Source organism: Grammomys surdaster, unplaced genomic scaffold (assembly GCF_004785775.1).
Source record: "Grammomys surdaster isolate TR1022 unplaced genomic scaffold, NIH_TR_1.0 126059, whole genome shotgun sequence".
NCBI lineage: Eukaryota > Metazoa > Chordata > Mammalia > Rodentia > Muridae > Grammomys > Grammomys surdaster.
In genome coordinates this window covers 3,873,942-3,887,057 of record NW_021620869.1, presented here as the reverse complement: position 1 = coordinate 3,887,057, position 13,116 = coordinate 3,873,942, and the positions used below count along the sequence as shown (strand labels likewise).

General features: G+C 49.3%; 1 protein-coding gene and 1 pseudogene across 1 annotated transcript in view; both read right to left on the bottom strand.

Annotated features, from left to right (window-relative positions):
* Per2 (period circadian regulator 2) overlaps positions 1-6,789 on the bottom strand; it is a 43,171-nt gene extending 36,382 nt beyond the window's left edge. The window contains exon 1 of the mRNA XM_028755382.1: positions 6,703-6,789. The gene's annotated coding sequence lies outside the window, so the exon portion shown is untranslated. The remainder of the gene's footprint in view (positions 1-6,702) is intronic.
* LOC114610738 overlaps positions 6,539-13,116 on the bottom strand; it is a 21,146-nt pseudogene continuing 14,568 nt past the window's right edge.

The window sequence follows — 13,116 nt, the reverse complement described above, 5'->3', positions numbered from 1 at the left end:
AGAAGAAGAAGAAGAAGAAGAAGAAGAAGAAGAAGAAGAAGATGACGACGACAACACAGATCAGTCAAGAAGGAAGAAATATCTTTGGTCATGGGGGATGTCTGAGAAAGTAACTTTTTATTGCTGATGCAAGTTTTGGTAAAATAAAGTCTTTCTATGTAGATCAGAACAGTAATCCTCCTGCCTCAACTTGCCATGTGCTGGGATTACAGAGATTGCAGGTGTGCACACCATACCTGTCTAAGAAAGTGACATTACCCAGGAGGAAGAAAGATCAACAGGAAAGTGGTCATTTTCATCCACAGAAAGAAGTCTCAGAACACTGAAATAGGCAGGTTTGAATCTGCCAAGCTGTATATATCCTGGGTACCATGTACTACAAATCTAGAAATTCTAGTTAAAATTATGTTTTCAAGAGTAAAGAAAGCGGTATTGGTATCCATTGAGGAAAATCAAACATGTGACCTATGAAGTAGGAAGGAGGTGGGGTGCCAGGCAGGGGCTCAGGAGGAACTGTTTACACCCAGCTCTGTAAGGATGAGGTGCAGAGGGAAAGGAAGACACCCCAGACAGGGACTTGTTGGCTGTGTTACGGACAGATGGAGTTTGTCAGTATCCCAAGTCCAAATGCAGGAACTGCCCCAGCTGAAGTCAGAGTAAAATTTGCAAGTTATGGCCTAGTTTTTTTTTTTTTAAAGCAGTTTTGAAGTTGTGCCTAATTCAAGGAAAGAGGGAAGGGGAGACTTTAGGCTTCATGGAGGGGTCTTCCCACAGAGATACAGGAACTGACAGAGAGACACTCAGACCATCAGGAAAACACAGAGGAAGAAGTGTCTTGTCCACTGGTCACTAAACATTAGCAGGACACATCATATGGTGATGGTAAGGTGGAGGCCTCAGGAGTGTAGGAATGTCACCACAGAGGCTTTGAAAGGAGTATGTGACCTTTCCTCTTTCTAGGAACTGAGACACAGAAATGTCACCCCCCCACACACACACACACAAGTCATGCGTACTTAGTCTGTGGAACAACAGAACTCAAGCAGTACCATAGTTAGGGAGTGGGGTGGGCGTCTGTATGATACCTGCAGAATGAGAGCATTCTGGCTAGGTGCCAGCCTCAACTTCCAAAGTGAGCTACTGCCTCCACCAGGCTCTACCGCAGTCCACACAGTAGGACAAGTGACTCTGGTGAATGGATGTCACTTATACTAGGATCAGAGGACAGACTTTGTCTTAAAAAAGAACGGAAGGCTCTTTGAGGTCTAGCTGTCCCTAGGCACATCTCTATCCACCCACCCCTCGGTCTAGCCTGTGTATATAGTCTCGCTCCAAAGACTTTGTGCTGCACTGCCGTTCCCTCTGGGCCACAGTACTCTCCTCCTGGTGGGTTTGTTTAGGAAGTGATATACAGCACACCTCACATAGCCCCTCTGTGTAGCACCTGTAACCACGCACAGGACTAAGCCGGTAGCAGCTGTGTGGAATCTGCACAGATGCTTAAGAAAGCACTTCTCAACTGACCCAGTTACCCAGGTTAAGAAACCCTTACCTACTCAAATGACTCTTAACCCAGTGGTAGAACACTGCATGTACTTGGTTACATTGTTTTACAGTGATTGACATTCTTGATTCTCCAACCCCATGAGTGTCATTCTTAAGTTTCCAGAGCCTGAACAGTTTCAGGCTCACGGGACAGCAGTGCTAGAGGTTGTGGTATGGGTGGCAGTGTTCTGTTTTGTGGGCAGTTGGTTTGGGGATGGGACATTAAACCCAGGGGCTCGTGCATCTGCTGCCATGATTACTAACAGAATGCTTCGAAGGCCATCATAGACGTGTCTGTCTGGAATTAGACTACTTAGGTACGACTACAGAAGACCAAGCATGTCCGTGATTATATTGGCCCCAGAAGGCTTTTGGTATATTTCAAAATATTTAAAAATACATTATCTCCTGGGCCACCTGGAGAACTTCATTATCGTCTTCCTGTAGGGGTTATGTCAGGATGGTGTTTCCACTTCCCTAAAGAGCAATAGTTTTGAATGTTTCCTGCTGGACTCCCAGCATAGTACATACTATGGAAGGCACATGCCTGGGACTCTGCACTGAAGAGCACTGTGAACCTGCCAGGAGACAGGGGTAGAAGGGGTAAGGGTGGGTGGTGGGAGGGAACAGCATAGCCTAGGACTCTGCACCATGGATGACTGAGTACCGGCTGTAAGAAAGTGGCTAGCATAGCCCAGCACTATCTACCAATGATTTCTGTGCATATACTGGAAGGGCGGGGATAGTAGAGCCTAGGACCCTGCAGCACACAGTTCTGTGCACCCACTATGAAAGTGCAGACACTGTGCCAGCGATCCCTAGGTTAGCCTCCTAGCAGGCTAAAGTACAGGTGGTACCCTGCTCTCCCAGGGCTCACCTTCTAGAACATGGATGATCAATAAGGAACTAGAATGCATAGGTTATGAAAATCTCCTGGGAGATGTAAAGGAGTGGGTGGGCCAGGACTTGTGACTGTTGCGGGGGGATAAGGTGCACAGCACACTTGATACAGATTTGTCACTTCTGTTACCTTGGGCTGACTCCAGGTTCAGAGTGGCCACTCAGTCCCCCTGAAGCCCCAGGATTTGATCACTCTTGACCCCTAATACTCTAGACCACACCTATCCCCTCTATGCAGACAGATGAGCAGCCATCTTTTTTGTCTTAGGTTATGAAGCTTCTGGGGCAGCAGTGTGAGCCACCCGTTCTCCCATTACTCCACTACTTCTTGGCTATGTGATCTTGATGAGTTCCTTAGCCTGTGTGCCATGTTTCCTCACCTTTATGACGGGAATAAAAACTGTCCCTCCCTCTTATTGGCACTTGGGAGGGTTAAATGGTCAGATGTATCTGAAATTCAGTAAATGACAGACAAATACTAGCTTTCAACCTTGGGGCTAAGTCACGCCAGAGAAACAAGATAGGTCACACAGTAATTGGGGTAGGGTGAGGGAGTTCACTGTGGAGCCAGCTGGTAGCACCTCTCTGGCTTATATGCAAAGAACTAAAACGCACACCCCATTCTCCGCAACCCTACCCTGGTGCTACCTGGCTATTCTGTGTTAGGCTCAAATCCTGAGACTCCTAGTTTGTGTGTGGCAATTCCAATCCCTGAGCATCTATGTGAACAGGGTCACTGTTGCCAACAGGTTACCTTGGAGAGGAAGGTAAACTTTTTCATAGAGAGTCAGGCAGACATGACAGAAATGTAAGACAACAAACTAAGCTAAGTTGCTGAAAACCTCATTATTCCAGGAAATGCACTGCTCAGCACAAGTAGCTCTAGTGGACTGACATCCATCTGCCGAGTTGGCAGAAACAGTTGCTGGTCCAAGCAGACTTTGCCTCCTGTGCTTATGGTCCAGCACTGGGTCCCAGCTCTGACGGGTGGGCTGGAGCCCCTGAGAAAGAGAGTACAGTCTCAGGAAGGGGTCTAGGAGGGAAAGGAAGAACTTGGCCGAGATCCTCTTGGCCTGAGCCTACACCCACCCATACCCATTCACTAGCCTCTCCCATGGACAGTAGCCAGCCTGAGGGCAGGAGTTAAGCTGGAGTTGTTGACCCGGTCACTCGGCCATGTTCACTCTCCTCAGCCAGACAGAGGAAAAGTGCCGTGGGTGATGAGATCATTGGTCTGGGGTGGGGGAGGGTACCCCAGGCTGGCTACTGGGAGTTCACAGGATTGCTCTCTCAGCCTCTGCAGCCAACTACACTTTCCATAAGAAATGGTTAAAAAACAGCAAACCACAATGACAAAACAGGACCAGGAATGGCAGCACAGCCTGACAAGGCTCCAGTGTCCACTGCCAACCAGGGACATAAGGGCCTCTCACCCTCACTGCCTCCTGCTTAAGAGGGAAAAGAGTAAGGAACCTACTTCCTTAAAAGAAAAGTAAAGACACATACATCATAAGATCCCAATTTGGTGTGTGTCCCTGAACCCTCTGACCAGCCAGGAAGAACAGCCTGCGCCTGGCTAATCACAACCCAGCAAACTCCTGACTGTTTTCCAACTTTATATAACATGGGACGGCAGCCTGTACCTCGAGTCTGCAAGCCCCACAGTATTTTACAACCTCAAATATTATAACATGTTTTCTACTTCCTGGTAGGAGCCAACTCCCTGGGGCCTACTTGCTGCAATCCGAAGAAAATGTTTGTCCTGTTAAATAAACAGCCACGCTCTCCATGGTGACGGTTGGGTAACGGAGGAAAATGTGGCCAGGGCTGTCCAAATAAGGAGGGGAAGGAGGCGTGCGGGCAGGCACTGCCTCACTAGGGCTCCCCCACAGGCTCTTCAGTCCTTACCTATGTTGAGGTACCAAGCTGCAATTACTAATGTACCTAGGTGACAGCCCCTAGTGGTGGCTGAGGTGGGAAAAAGCTGACTGAATGCTGGTGGGGTCTAGGAAGCCCAGCCCTTTGCCCTCCAGGACCTGAGCTGATCCTACTTGACCAGGTGTTAGCTGCAGGGAATAGGCCCTGGTTTTTCACAAAGCCTACTGGGCAAAGATAATTATGTGAGGGCTGGTGAGATGGCTCAGACGTAGAGACACTTGCTGCTGGGACTGGACAACCTGAGTCTGAGCCCTAGAGCTAAGTCCTTCAACTTGTCCTCTGACCTCTCCACATACATGATACGTATACACACAAAAATAATTACTTTTTTAAAAAAAGTCAATCGTGTGGCCTCTCTCTCTGCTTCTGTCTTGCTCTAGACTCTAGAGTCACCTACAGTGACTGACTTGTTATGATCATATTCCATGAGCAAAAGACTCCCAATGAGGGCCATGTCTCCAGTGGGAAGTATCAGGACTTGGGAACAGGGCAGCGGAGGCTCTCTACACCTGCTTACTCTCCCAGAAGTCTGGTGGTTAGCAGCTTCCCACAAGCATTGGGTGGAGAGGGCTCCACAGGGCTGTGGGCTATGCATTTTTAGTCACTTAATACAGTCATTTTCAAGGGTCACATCGATATCCGATGAGGCTCTTTCCTCTGCCTCCATACTCCAGCCATTCACCGACTTCTCAGAGCTGGAGCTGATTGGTCCACTGAGATTGGATGAAATTATACCATTATAATAGGCCCCCATGCCTCCAGGGTTTTCTAGAAGGTTCGGAGTTTGAGAGAGAAGCTGTATAAATAACAGGGACCTTTCCTAGTTCACTTAAGCACAGCAGATATGCTTCACACAGGGACATTATATGACACCAGTGGGGTTTCAGAAACTTCTCACCATCTTACACAGGTGCCTGAGAAAAAGGTCCACAGACCCAGAACTCCAAACATGACCGGAGCCAGATCTCAGAGACTGTTTCAGCTGAGGAAACTGAGGCCCAGGGTAAGCTGAGGGGCCCAGTAGCTGGCAGCTGGCTGATGCAGGGCTCCCCGTTGCTGAGCACTGCAGCCTCCACAGAAAGCCTGAGCTGCACCAGTTATGTACCAATGAATCACACCAAGATGACAGTGACAGATAACTGCAGCCACCCACAATGCCATTCCATGCGGGCACACTGTACAGCTACCACTAAAATAAAGGAGTCCCTGGCTTTGTTAGATTCCAACGACATACAAAAAGTGATTCTCTCTGTATTTAAAAACCCGATTTTTTCAGTTAAAGCCTTGAGGTAGACAGACTCTGGTTCTCTTATCAGACGAATCCAACCTAGACTCCAGAGAGTAAGGCAGAGTGGACATGTCTTCTTCAGGCTTGCACCTCTGGTACGCATGTGGACCAAGGAGGAGAAATGGATCCTGAGACTGCCAGGCCTGGTTTTTACAGTGGTACAGCCTGCCAGCCTGTGTCTGTGCCTCTTCGAGCTAGGGGTTACCCTGGATGATTTCCAGGGAGCCTTCTGGCTCCCTTGTTCTGTATGAATCAGCTTTCCAAACTGGTTCCTTGTGTATACGTTACAGAAACCCTGGCAACCAGGGTTCCTGCAGAAGAAGCAGGCCACCGCCCACCTCTTGGTCCATGTCTGTGCTTGGCAGCCAAGGTATGTCCCAAAGAATGACGTGACTGCTCCAGCTCAAGAGTGGACCTCTCCCCCTCCCCTGACACACACCCAGCCCATCTGGAGACAGGAAATACTGGCACGGAGGATGCCATGGAAATCAAAGTGGGCGGACAAAGTGGGCTCCTTGACATCGGGGGCGGGGAGGGGCAGGTGTGGCTTGGCACTGGGTATTTCTGTTTAACCCCTTTCCCACCGCTGGGAGTCAGCGCCTATTTGTGGTCCTTCCCCAGGGTCAGACTTGACTCTCTGGACTCATAGCAGGAAGCCAGCTCCTCAGGGGATTCTCTGGATCCATCCTAGGAGCACTTGGCACTTCCTTGGACAACACTATGGGAGACGGCGCGCAGTCTGGTGTGGTGATCACTCAATGTCTCTGCGTCCTCCGACAAGATGCCTAACTAATCTCCCCAACCTCAGTGCCTAACCTGAGAAATGGGAGCAGCAATGTGCACCTGGAAGAGGGTCATTGCGCAGTCTCATCTACGTTCTGCCGAGATGCAGCCGTTTGCACAGTCGGCAACTCCTGGCTCAGGACCCCAGCTCCAGTTTTCCAAGCCGCTGGTTACGTAAGACGACCACGGCCGTCCAGGTCCGCGCCACCGCCCAGTGCCGCGCCACCTCCCAGCGCCGCGCCACTCACCGCTTCGCCGCGTCCACCCGTGCGTCTGTTCCTTCCCTGCTCGGCCCGTCACTTGGTTCGCTCGGCCTGCGCGCCGCAGCCGCCCGGAGCCGCTAGTCCCGGTAGCGCCGCTACAGCCGCGTCGCCCTCCGCTGTCACATAGTGGAAAACGTGACCGCGCGCTCTGAGCCCGCCCCTGCGCGCGCCATTGGTCCCGGAGCCGCCTCATTTGCATACTGGTGGGGCGGGATCTGAGAGTTCCGAGCGTCAATTGGTGGAGACGCCCGTCGCTCTCTTTACATAAGACGCACATGGAACTCCATGTTCGCCGCCCCGGTTCCTCAATGAAGACGCTGCGCGCTCTTGCGCCCCCCGCGTCCTGGCGAGTAGGCTCGTCCACTTCCGGCCTGCGGGACTTCCATTCACCTGGCACGGCGGTGGCCCGTTCGTGCAGCCCGGAGTGGCGCGTACCACTGCGGCGCGGGGGGAATGGTGCTTAGTCGCTGCGTAACTCCTGGCCGGCGGAGTCTGGGGCCACCGGCCTACCACCTGCAGCGACGTGACCAGCCTCGGCAATCCGAAAGACCGAGAAAGCTCTCTGCCGACACCTTTCGCTCACCCAGCCCAGTTCATTCATTTTCTCTCTCATTCATTCATGGCGAAGCGCCTGAAGACAGATAGGGCGGCCCCTCTGGATCTACTGCTGCGCACCTACCCAGAACAGCCTGGCTGACTCTAGGACAGGCCCCCAGGCTGACAGTCGTCCCAGATGGGCCAGAGCACTTCACTCCCTCTTAGCCTTTCTTGTTTTTGAAACCACGTGTTGCTAGCTAGTGTTGATTCAAAAAACAAGGTCATGATTGCCGTGCAGAGAGATACAAAGGAAAGAAGTGATTTCTTACTGCCCTCAATCACATAGGGAGAAAAGACTGGCGTTCTAAAGGGAAGCTTAACCAAATGCGGTGGTGTAGTTCATTAACCTTACAGGATCTATGGAGGCGGAGTACTTGAGGATGGGTAGCTGAGGTATGCATCTGGACTTTTCTGAGGTGGAAGGTACTGTGCTCACTTGTCAGGGGAGGGAACTTCCCCAGGGACAGGACAGCCCTGCCCCTGTGGAACCTTGGCTGAGGCTATTTGGTTCTTTCAAGAGTGCTGTCTAGAAGCCTATTAAGCATTCAGGCTCTTGTCCAAAGGGTCAAAGGAGGGAGTAGAACTTTCCCTGAAGGTGGTTTGAGGCCGAAGACTTACCTGTCTGTCATAGAACAACTTAAAAGGCTCTGAAAGTGCAAGGTGTGATGGGGAAGGCAAGGGTGTCATTGTCATGTCTTTGAAGGGTGAAAAGGTCACTTGTCATTGCCCAGGAACTTGAAGCCTAGGAGTATCCACTACTCTGAATCTTCCCCTGGGGTGTCCTAGGAACCAGGAATGGAAAGAAGGCAAACATCATCAGCAGAAAGTCTGCGAACAAACGGAGCTGCTGATGTACACAGCCAGCTAACCCACATTCAAGAATTCCTGTGTGTGTGAGCCACTTCTTTCTGTCTGCCTGACAGGACAGGCATGCAATTCCTCAGATGCAGATGCCGGCAGAGACTAAGTTCATTTCAGCAACCCTTTCCAAGGGAGCCCTGGGAAGCCAGGTGTTGACTGACTCACACTGCAGGGAGCAGGGCAGCACCTCTGGTTCCTCTGATACTGACACCTCACCACACTCCCCAGCACACACAAACACTGAACAGAGCCGGGCCAAGCTGCACCCCGCACACACCCAAAGAGCCTTTTGTTTCCTGGCTCACATTGACGTCAATGGTGGCTGCATTGTTCTGGAAACAAGAGTGCACAGCTCATCCACCTGGCAGAGTCTCCTTCATGTTCAGCTTTTTCTTGTCTTGCTCCACATTTGGCCTGTATTGTAATGTCACAGTTCCCCCCTAAATTTAGCCTTTCCTATTTCCACCAGTAAATATTCTAGAAAGTCATAGACATCAATTCTTTTGGAAACTCAGTACTGTGGGGGAACTCTAGAACTCTTTGGAATCTAATTTGTCTTCAGTTTCTCACTCGGTTGGATTCTACTTTCTTGTTACTGGAAACTTCCATATACTTCACAAATATTTGCTCACACTTGAAGTTAGAGAGAAAGGCAAAAATAAATCTTCTTCCTCCTCTACTTCTCTCCTCTTCCTCCTTTTCTCCTTCTTCTCCTTCTTCCTCTTCTTTTAAGACAGTAAGACATCTGAAGAATTGCATGCCTCTCTTACCTTGTATCCCACAACTGGCTTGGGTTATAGATTGTCGTGAGCTGGCATATGGGTGCTGGAAACCAAAACCTGAGTTGTCTGTAAGAACAATAAGTGTTCTTAACTGCTAAACTATCTCTTCAGCCCAGAGACACAGTGTTAAAATAAGCCTCCTCTCAGCCTAAAACTATTTGCTGTTGTGCTATGCAAAGAGAGATTGAAGCATCAACTTTGCTGGTTATGAGGACAGCCAATGGCTTGACTGAGATGAGAGCTCTGTCTTTTGGTTGGGGATGGGTAGTCATGTGCATGACAGTTCTCAGAGTTGGTGCTGTAGATCAAGCCTGTGCCTTGGGAGCTTGGGAACTGAGTCATGGATCAAGGTTTTCTGAGACTCTTTCCAGGGATGGAGATTCTTTCCGAGATTTTATGGCCACTCATGTCTCTCCCAGTTTTGAAGGAGCCCGCAGGAAGACAGCCTGTCACGAGACAACTGTGTCCAGTGTGATGCACTTCCTGTGAGATCCTCCCCGATGTCTGAGGCAATGCCATGCATCATTTACTTTTATTTTCTTAAAATTTTTGGGTGGATGTGTATTTTGACTACATGTATGTCTGTATACTATGTATGTGTCTGGTACCCTCGGAGGTTCTACAGCCTCCAAAAATAACACCAACAGCCAAGGGCTAAGCACTCAAACACCAGAGCCAGTGGGAAATATATCACATTCAAACTATAAAATGTCCCATGTCTGAGACGATTGATCCCTGGACCTGGAGTAGTCTCCATGTCTAAGGTGATCCCCCATACTCAAGGTGAAACCCTCAAACACCCGTACATTAAGGAGTAAGTTACCAACATGATATTGTTGGGAAGTGGTGAAACCTTGAAGGGGTGGGTCCTAGTGGGAGGTATTAGGTCATTGGAGAAATGCCCTTAAAGGGACTGTGAAACACCTGCTTCTTAATCGTCCTTCCATATCAGTCATGAAGTCAACTATTTCATACATGATGGTACAATGATCACTTGCCCTTGCTATAGTCCAGAAAGAAACAGTGATAATCAATTATGGACCGAAGCCTTCAGAACTATGGGCCCAAATAACCTCTTTCTCTTTATAAACCAACTGCCTCATGTATTTGTTACAGTGATGAAGCTAGCATACACTCTGTGTCCAAAGTGATATTGCAGCTAAGGTGAACTGCACACCTGAGGTGACTTGCATGTCTGAGGTGATCCCCTATATCTGAGGTGATTCTCCATATTTGAGGTGATCTTCCATGTCTGAGGTGACCTTTATGTCTGTGGTAATCTATGTCTAAAGTGATCATGTCTGAAGGGATTCTTCATGTCTCCATGTCTGAGGTGATCTCATTGTTTGTAATCTTCATGTTTGAAGTGATCCCCATACATGAGGATCTTCTTACCTCACAAGGAGAAAGACTTTCTTATTAGTCATGGGCTGATCTCACTGTTCTTCTAAGCCATAGGTTTCTCCTAGAAGTCCCTCTTGCTCTATCTTCCTCTACTCCTGTGTCCCCAAGAAAGTCACCTCAGTCTCCTTTTTCTAGCACTGTTAGTGGCACCGAATGATGATGTCTCTGCTCTCCTCCCCTCCCCCTAACATAGATGCCCTGGAGTAGCATCAGGAACTGAGGCCTTTCATGCCCTGAAGAAAATCAAAGTTGGTCACCAACAGAGTAGTTGGTCCTGGGTGACACAGAAGAAAGCAGGAGGCTGAGGCTGGAGATTCATATTCGTGGATGGCTGTGGCCGTGTCTGCACAACGCTGTGACTGCTCCATGCTCACAGGAGTCGTGCTTGGCACTAGCATGTTGTCTCTTACTTAATCCTCACAGCTATGTGAGGTGTATGCTTATCCCCACTGCTCCTCTCTGTACAAGACATTCCCAACTCTCAAGGTGACAGGAATCATGCCTCCGATAACCTTTGTCTGCAGCATGAGCTCATGGTCACCCTCACCACTCCACCCTACAGAGCCTGGGAAAGGAAAAGGCACAAGTTATGAATGAGCAAAGTCCAAGCTCCAACGGTCTGCCTCTGGAATATTCTCCCCAGCAGGAAGCTCCATTGTGATGTGGCTGGCAAAGAGCTCCCTGAATTTTTCTGATTTCCTTCTAAACCTATAAAGTCTAGAGAGAAGATTTTCCTCGTGGGTTAACCCCTGACTCATCCCTCTAGCCATGTCAGGCTGGCATGAATCTTTTAGCGGGACAAGCTCCAGGGTCACTGTGAGCCTTGCCTGGTTCTCTGCCTACAAGTCCACCCTTTAGTGAGGTCTTTTCCAAGCCTGCTAAGTACTGTGCGGTTTGGGGGTTGTCATCTTCTGCTGACGTCTTAAAACCTAACATGGAAAAACACCACTAACTGTTCCCAGACCCAGGCTTGTAGAAAATAACAAATGAGCTTGACTGAGCTGCCCTCAAAACAACCCCCAAATGAAGTGCTGGAGCCTAGACAAGCTTCTGTAAATATCTCCTTAACCGAGATCTCAGTCTGGAATTGAACCGCTTACCATGCATGGCTGATCCATTTTCAATACTACAAAGTAATATCTGAGAGAGGATACTTTGTAAAGAAAAGAAGCTTACGTAAGCCACAGGTTTGGAGGCTGAAAGTCCAAGATCAGGTGGCCTGTGGATTATGGCTTTGGCGAGAACCTAGTATTGGACAGCACTGTGACAGAAGCACGCCCAAGAAGGAGCAATTACATCACCATAATTGAAGACAGGGAGATGATAAAAGGCCATAACCCTTACTCCAGAACTAACCAAATATGTCCCGTCCCATGCACTCTACCTTGATCCTCTGCAGCCTTAATGATCTAAGGACCGTCCGCTGTCCCCAACTCTTAAAAGGTGCACAGCATCTCCCAGTGTCACCACTCTGAGGACCAGGCTCCCTATGCATAGAACTTTGAGGGACTAGTCACATTTCAAAACACCAAGCATATCTAAAGCACACCTGTTCCTGTGGGATCATAATCACCAGGGATCGTTAAACTATGCCTTGCCAGTAAAACCTGGCTCAAGGCCAGCTTTGGCATAGCCTGTGAGTTAAACGGAAAGGGGAGAGGGAAGAAAGCCCCAGGATGCTACTACGACCCTACAAAGAAAGCCTACTAGCTGGAAGTGTTTACTATCTGGCCCTCTGCAGGAAAGGTTTTCTGACCCCTGCTAATAACCTAGTAGTTGGTAGCACTACAGTTACTAGACTTTTTACCTCTAGACGGCTGTAGTGGGATGGGGCAAAGAGAGAACAAGGCACTAGGCATTGCTGGGTGAGAGCAGTGACAATGACAGTGAAGAAGGTGGCTTGTGTTTGATGCTGGACCTAGAGAAATGGGAAAGGAAGGGGCTTGGGAGAGTTAACCTCCCATTTAAGACAAATTTGAAAACCTTAGGTCTCCTAAGGCAGCTTAGGAAATTTTAATCTCCTGTAGTACTGGGTAGAGTATTGAAAATCAGACCTAGAACTAGGGGACTATGATCACAGACCCAAATCCCAGCCTTGACAGGCATCCGGTGTTCAAATGTGGCCCTGACCCTGTGATATAGACCGTGTGGGTTGGTGGGCCAAGAATCTCACCCCTTCAAGTCTCCAGAAGCTTCTATCCAGCAGAAGCCATTACTTTCCCAGAGGACACTGCTCTTGCCTGATATCTCCTGTGGGGCAGGTGCCTGCAAGGCGGTATTTAGTTTAAGCCTCGAACCTTCCTTCACCTCTCAGGTTACAGGCCTCCAGCCAGGGGGCAGTTCAGAGCCTGCCAGAGCCTAAGCTCTGCTCTGGCAGGAGCTTGCCCACTAGCTGCAGAGCTGCAGAGCTGGCTGCCCAGTGTTGGGAGGCCCTGCAGGTACCTGTAGGACAATGGATCTTCACTGAGCCATGGGGGATGGAGGGCAGGGCTCAACCAGCCTTCCATTCGGCTCTCCTCTGTGATGTGGAGTGTACCGTCTGCAGTGTCTGGCAGAGGCACCAGGAACTAGTTCCACTCACTTCTGATAGTGACTCCAACAGAGTGGTAGTAAATGTTTAACCACTGGTCCGCTAAAGAGGGGGAGCAGAAAAGGAAATCCAAATCTTTATAGCATGTACCTACTTCTATGGTGAAAGACAAGAAAGAAAGAAAGAAAGAAAGAAAGAAAGAAAGAAAGAAAGAAAGAAGGGATG